The sequence below is a fragment of the Medicago sativa genome, chromosome 1 (assembly GCF_051527215.1).
Source record: "Medicago sativa cultivar Bolivia chromosome 1, Bolivia_mono, whole genome shotgun sequence".
NCBI lineage: Eukaryota > Viridiplantae > Streptophyta > Magnoliopsida > Fabales > Fabaceae > Medicago > Medicago sativa.
The window spans coordinates 48487467-48495200 of NC_140749.1; the positions used below are offsets into that span (position 1 = coordinate 48487467).

At 36.8% G+C, this 7734-nt stretch overlaps 1 pseudogene; it reads left to right on the forward strand.

The window, feature by feature from the left end:
* Nucleotides 1-4199: 4199 nt before the first annotated feature.
* Nucleotides 4200-7455, forward strand: LOC146954987 (uncharacterized; annotated as a pseudogene).
* Nucleotides 7456-7734: the final 279 nt, after the last annotated feature.

A 7734-nucleotide genomic window follows, 5' to 3' on the forward strand; every position in this document is an offset into this window, starting at 1 on the left:
ACAGTTTTTATCCCGGAAGACGAAAGGTCACAAGGTGTGACCTTTCGTCTTCCAGGATGATAACTCGATTTGAACATTATTTTAGTCAGGTTACTTAAATATATAACCAATGAACAAGTAACTTGACTAAAATATTGTTTAAATAGAGTGTTTATCCTGGAAGACGAAAGATCACAAGGTGTGACCTTTCGTCTTCCAGGATGATAACTCGATTTGAACATTATTCTAGTCAGCTTACTTGAATATATAACCAATGAACAAGTAACTTGACTAAAATATTGTTGAAATAGAGTTTTTATTCTGGAAGACGAAAGGTCACAATGAACAAGGTGTGACCTTTCGTCTTCCAGGATGATAACTCGATTTGAACATTATTTTAGTCAGGTTACTTAAATATATAACCAATGAACAAGTAACTTGACTAAAATATTGTTTAAATAGAGTGTTTATCCTCGAAGACGAAAGATCACAAGGTGTGACCTTTCGTCTTCCAGGATGATAACTCGATTTGAACATTATTCTAGTCAGCTTACTTGAATATATAACCAATGAACAAGTAACTTGACTAAAATATTGTTGAAATAGAGTTTTTATTCTGGAAGACGAAAGGTCACAATGAACAAGGTGTGACCTTTCGTCTTCCAGGATGATAACTCGATTTAAACATTATTTTAGTCAGGTTCCTTGAATATATAACCAATGAACAAGTAACTTGACTAAAATATTTTTTAATAGAGTTTTTATTCTCGAAGACGAAAGGTCACAATGAACAAGTAGCTTGACTAAAATATTGTTTAAATAGAGTATTTATCCTGGAAGACGAAAGGTCACAAGGTGTGACCTTTCGTCTTCCAGGATGATAACTCAATTTAAACATTATTTTAGTTAGGTTACTTAAATATATACCCAATGAACAAGTAACCTGACTAAAATATTGTTTAAATATAGTATTTATCCTGGAAGACGAAAGGTCACAAGGTGTGACCTTTCGTCTTCCAGGATGATAACTCGATTTGATCATTATTTTAGTCCGATTACATGAATATATAACCAATGAACAAGTAACTTGACAAAGATATTGTTTTAATAGAGTTTTTATCCTGGAAGACGAAAGGCCACAAGGTGTGACCTTTCGTCTTCTAGGATGATAACTCGATTTGATCATTATTTTAGTCAGTTTACCTGAATATATAACCAATGAACAAGTGACCTTTCGTCTTTCAGGATGACAACTCGATTTGAACATTTTAGTCAGGTTACCTGAATATATAACCAATGAACAAGTAACTTGACTAAAATATTGTTTAAATATAGTTTTTATCCTGGAAGACGAAAGGTCACAAGGTGTGACCTTTCGTCTTCCAGGATGATAACTCGATTTGATCATTATTTTAGTCAGATTACTTGAATATATAACCAATGAACAAGTAACTTGACAAAGATATTGTTTAAATAGAGTTTTTATCCTGGAAGACGAAAGGTCACAAGGTGTGACCTTTCGTCTTCCAGGATGATAACTCGATTTGAACATTATTCTAGTCAGCTTACTTGAATATATAACCAATGAACAAGTAACTTGACTAAAATATTGTTGAAATAGAGTTTTTATTCTGGAAGACGAAAGGTCACAATGAACAAGGTGTGACCTTTCGTCTTCCAGGATGATAACTCGATTTGAACATTATTTTAGTCAGGTTACTTAAATATATAACCAATGAACAAGTAACTTGACTAAAATATTGTTTAAATAGAGTGTTTATCCTGGAAGACGAAAGATCACAAGGTGTGACCTTTCGTCTTCCAGGATGATAACTCGATTTGAACATTATTCTAGTCAGCTTACTTGAATATATAACCAATGAACAAGTAACTTGACTAAAATATTGTTGAAATAGAGTTTTTATTCTGGAAGACGAAAGGTCACAATGAACAAGGTGTGACCTTTCGTCTTCCAGGATGATAACTCGATTTAAACATTATTTTAGTCAGGTTCCTTGAATATATAACCAATGAACAAGTAACTTGACTAAAATATTTTTTAATAGAGTTTTTATTCTCGAAGACGAAAGGTCACAATGAACAAGTAGCTTGACTAAAATATTGTTTAAATAGAGTATTTATCCTGGAAGACGAAAGGTCACAAGGTGTGACCTTTCGTCTTCCAGGATGATAACTCAATTTAAACATTATTTTAGTTAGGTTACTTAAATATATACCCAATGAACAAGTAACCTGACTAAAATATTGTTTAAATATAGTATTTATCCTGGAAGACGAAAGGTCACAAGGTGTGACCTTTCGTCTTCCAGGATGATAACTCGATTTGATCATTATTTTAGTCCGATTACATGAATATATAACCAATGAACAAGTAACTTGACAAAGATATTGTTTTAATAGAGTTTTTATCCTGGAAGACGAAAGGCCACAAGGTGTGACCTTTCGTCTTCTAGGATGATAACTCGATTTGATCATTATTTTAGTCAGTTTACCTGAATATATAACCAATGAACAAGTGACCTTTCGTCTTTCAGGATGACAACTCGATTTGAACATTTTAGTCAGGTTACCTGAATATATAACCAATGAACAAGTAACTTGACTAAAATATTGTTTAAATATAGTTTTTATCCTGGAAGACGAAAGGTCACAAGGTGTGACCTTTCGTCTTCCAGGATGATAACTCGATTTGATCATTATTTTAGTCAGATTACTTGAATATATAACCAATGAACAAGTAACTTGACAAAGATATTGTTTAAATAGAGTTTTTATCCTGGAAGACGAAAGGTCACAAGGTGTGACCTTTCGTCTTCCAGGATGATAACTCGATTTGAACATTATTTTAGTCAGGTTACTTGAATATATAAACAATGAACAAGTAACTTGACTAAAATATTGTTTAAATAGAGTGTTTATCCTGGAAGACGAAAGATCACAAGGTGTGACCTTTCGTCTCCCAGGATGATAACTCGATTTGAACATTATTTTAGTCAGGTTACTTGAATATATAACCAATGAACAAGTAACTTATTTAAAATATTGTTTAAATAGAGTTTTTATTCTGGAAGACGAAAGGTCACAATGAACAAGGTGTGACCTTTCGTCTTCCAGGATGATAACTCGATTTAAACATTATTTTAGTCAGGTTACTTGAATATATAACCAATGAACAAGTAACTTGACTAAAATATTGTTTAAATAGAGTTTTTATTCTGGAAGACGAAAGGTCACAATGAACAAGTAACTTGACTAAAATATTGTTTAAATAGAGTTTTTACCTTGGAAGACGAAAGGTCACAAGGTGTGACCTTTCATCTTCCAGGATGATAACTCGAAGATTAAGAATGTTTTTGAAGTGACGAAAGATTAAGAATGTTTTGTTCCAAATTGAATTTACAGCACACATCTCCAATCCACTGCCAACAAACTCCCCTGCAAAACCCTGCACCACCGCAACAACCACCAAACATTCTTCTCCAACACATCATAAATCTGACATCACCACCAAAGAAGTCGGAGCTAATCCCAATCCTAAAGATGCTGATATCAAATCCTCACGCTACTTCTTCCGCAAAATTGATTATGATGATCTTGATTTTGATCTAAAATAGAATAGTTGGAGCAACAAAGTTCAACACCGTAAATAGTGGCATGCCATTCAAGTAAACAACCACCAAATACTGCAACCTTTGAATTGGAAGTTTTTTTTTTTTTTACTCATGCGATTTTCTGTTACCAGGGTGAGAACAAGTTTGATATGGACATATCAATTAACCACCGTTTTATAGAAAACGATTTGGGTATATGTTTTGAGATTTACTTTTCCCACCCTATGGCCTTCTCGCGCGCCCTGTGATTTTGACCAAAATAACCTTTGTCCGGATCATATAATTCGGACAGAATTCGGATCGTATAATCCGAAAAGGTTAGCAAATCACCCTGCTCCATGTGACTTGTGAAGCTTGGGCTTGGTCAGGGTGAAAGACTATCCGGAATACTAAATCCGGACACAATGGTTACATTCCGGAATACAAATTCCGCACACCCTGTATTTAAACTGAGAGGGAAAAATAGTCGTTTTTTTTTGGAAAATAAAATTCGGATAGCTTGGTTATATATAGTACTCTAGAACCTAGCTGAAGCACACCACCTTTATCATAAACACTCCCTACACCTCTAAAAAAACACTCCATAATATGGTTTGGAGCAGCAATCTTGACATCAAGGGGGGTTAACATCATCATTTTCGTCTGAATGCAAAGGTAATGCTTACCAAATGAAAGTGAATCGATTTATATACACATTATCATACGATCGTCATATGATCTGTACGATACATATGCAAAGGTAATGCTTTCAGAGTGAATCGATTTTTAGGTGATTCACTTTTGATCACGTCGTATGATCTGTACTGTACTAATCTGAAATATAAAATCAAGACTGCATTCATGCGTTCCGAATTTAGTAATCCGAACAGCAACAGTGTAGAAATTGTGTTCATTTTATGACTCTGCTTCGCACTGTTTTCAGTCATGATTATTCCTGTTGATGCCCCAAATGATGATTCACCTCAGAATGAACCTCCTATTGTGTTGCTGCTTCTTTTACTTGAAGATGCGCATGATTCCGGAAATACCAAATATGAGAATCCCCCACCACCACCACCGAAAATTGAAATTTGATTAGGGGGTTTGAAAGTAGAGGATGCTCCTCATCCTATTCCTCCTGTTGTACAACCTCCAATTGTTGTTGTTTGTATTGACCAGCGAGAACATTTTACCACTAAACAAAAGTTTGCAACACATAATGATTTGTTGGGGTGGGTTTGAGAGAAAGCTAGGAAGCTTGGATTTTCCACTGTTATTGGTAAATCCGATAAAGGTGGCAATGGAAGAAGAGCATTTGTTACTTTGTTATGTGAAAGGGGAGGTTCATACACCGAGTACAAGAGAAAGAGTCGGCGCGAGATAGTTGGTTCGGTTAAATGCGAGTGTCCGTTTCGGCTGAGAGGTTACTTGTTGACTGGTGGTGATTGGAGCCTCAAAGTTGGTGATGGTAAACACAACCATGACATGACTGATATGTTGAGAGGTCATAAACCCAAATGAAAGTGTTCACCTTGAAGAGATGGTGGATTCAAACATTCCTCCGAGGCTAATGCAACATCTCTTGAAGTCTTTGGTTGATAATGGTTACGTTTATCATTGTAGGAAGTATCATGATTCTGATGATGTCAATGATGTTTTTGGGGCACATCCAAATTCTATCAAGTTGTTTAACATGTTCTCCACGGTGCTTGTGTTGGATTCCACATACAAGACAAACAAGTATCGTCTTCCATTGCTTGAGTTTGTCGGTAACACCTCTACCATGAAAACATTCTCTATTGCTTTTACATATATAATGTCTGAGAGGCAAGACAATGTTTATTGGGCTCTTGAGAGGTGTCGTGAGATGTTGCATTCCAAAGATCTCTATCCCAAAGTCGTTGTCATTGATCGGGACAATGCCTTGATCAATGTTGTAGAAAAGGTTTTCACTATTGCTAATACTCTGCTGTGCTCTTATCACATTGGACAAAATGTGAGAGCAAAGTGTAAATTGGATTGCAAAGTGAAGGATCTTAAAGGCAAGAATGGGGAAGCGATCAAGCCTGCTTCGGTGGTGAAGATTGTGATGGCTGCATGGTTGGATATTGTGGACTCCGAAATGGAGGAAGCATATATTGATAATTGGACCCGGTTCAAAGATGTATGCGCAAAATTTCCTAAGTTTTTAGATTATGTTGAAAAGACAATTTTGGATCTGGTTAAGGAGAAGTTTGTGAGGTTTTGGGTTGACAAAAACCTTCAAAATGAGGTTGTTTGAGTTTGATCACTTACGGATTACCGTGTGCGTGTATGATTGCTTTGAAGATCAAGAACGGCACCGCCCTCCATTTGGATGAAATTCACACTCACTAGAAGAGGTTGAGGTTCGAGTACGAGGTTGACCCGAAGCTTTATAAAGCAGACATCTCCCTATTGTCAGAATGGGATATCCTTCAGGTATATTTTTAAAAAACTGTGTTACTTTATCTTCTGCCCAGGATTTATGTTTTAATTTCCTGTACTGGTGCAATCCATATTATATAATCCGGACCATATTGTTGAATTCCGGATTATATATTCCGAAAGGTAGCATTTACGCCCCATGCAAGTGCATTTAAGGCTCATGCAAAGAGTGTGTCGGGAAGTTTCGGATATTATATTCCGGATTCGCATATGCGTTCCGGAATTTGAAATCCAGAAGGTATCAGTGCACAGACCAAAATGCATGTTTCTGCCTATTTTTCAGCAACAACCAAAATGACAGTTTTTTTACACATTGCAGGCTCGGTTCAAGGACGCCGATTACAACATGAAGTTGCATATGAAGGAACAATTCCGGTAATTTGTTTTACCGAAGACCACCTCTATGCGTCCACCGCCAAATAAGGTCACCACCAAAGGAGCTCCTAAGAAAGATAAGCAAAGCATTCGATCGACAAGGCGATCCCCTTCGCTATGGGAGATTGTTGACTCCCAAGAGCAAGAGACACAGGGATCACAGACAAAATCAAGCAGGACGAGTAGGAAGAGTGCACGGAAAAGCAACATGTCACCTACTCCTCTTAAGCCAACTCAAAAAAACCCGAACAAGCCAACACCGGTTAAAGTTAACATACCACACAAAGACCAAATCCCAATTTGGATGCTTAAATTTATTAAAAAGGTTACAGATGTAACTGGTGATGGCCATTGTGGGTTCCGAGCAGTTGCGGTCTTACGTCACTTGACTATTGATGATCACCAACTGATCCGTTACAACCTTTACAAAGAGCTTGTCGGTGTAGAAAATGCACGCTATCGGAGGATGATTAATGATGATAAGAGGTATAAAGAGGTCTACAACGCTCTATCCTATAGCGGTATTGGGAATGCACCACGGGATAAATGGATGACCATGCTGGATATGGGTTTACTCATCGCACAGAAATTCAACCAAGCGGTTGTTGTGTTGTCCATTGGGTTAAGGCGCTCGGCAACCTATTTCCCTCTATGTGGTCCACCGCCGACATGTATCGGTCGGTTAATGTGTCTCGCATATGTGAATGACAACCATTTTATGGCATTGGATTTGAAGGATGATTGTTCGATTCCTCCGACTTGCAATCTATGGAGACGACACCATCGAGAGGATGCACAAAGCTGGCCTGATAGATATGTCACCCGGATGGCAAATTATAATGAGCTAAGTTGGGCGGCGGGTCAAGAGGTGGTAGAAGATGATGAAGAATTGTACATTATTGAAAATCTTGATCGCGATGAGAGGGTTGGTCCTATTGGTCCCGGTCCTGGTGTGAAAGTTGAAGTGGATGATAGTCACATTGATCTTTCAGCGCCAATGATTAGATATATATCATTAGTTTAGTTGAAATGTATATCAATAGGTGAAATGTGTAATGATATAAATTCAACTCTTTTTTGGTATAATGATATATATATATATATATATATATATATATATATATATATATATATAAGGGAAATTACACTTACCTCCCCTGAGGTTTTCCTAAACAACAAACAGACCCCCTCTAGTTTTTGAAAATCATTCACCTCCCTTAAAAGTTAACAGCGTTTGCTGTCCTTCGAGAAAGTCAAAAACATTGCATCTTTCCTTCATATGACTTGTGCAGTTGTGCTCTCC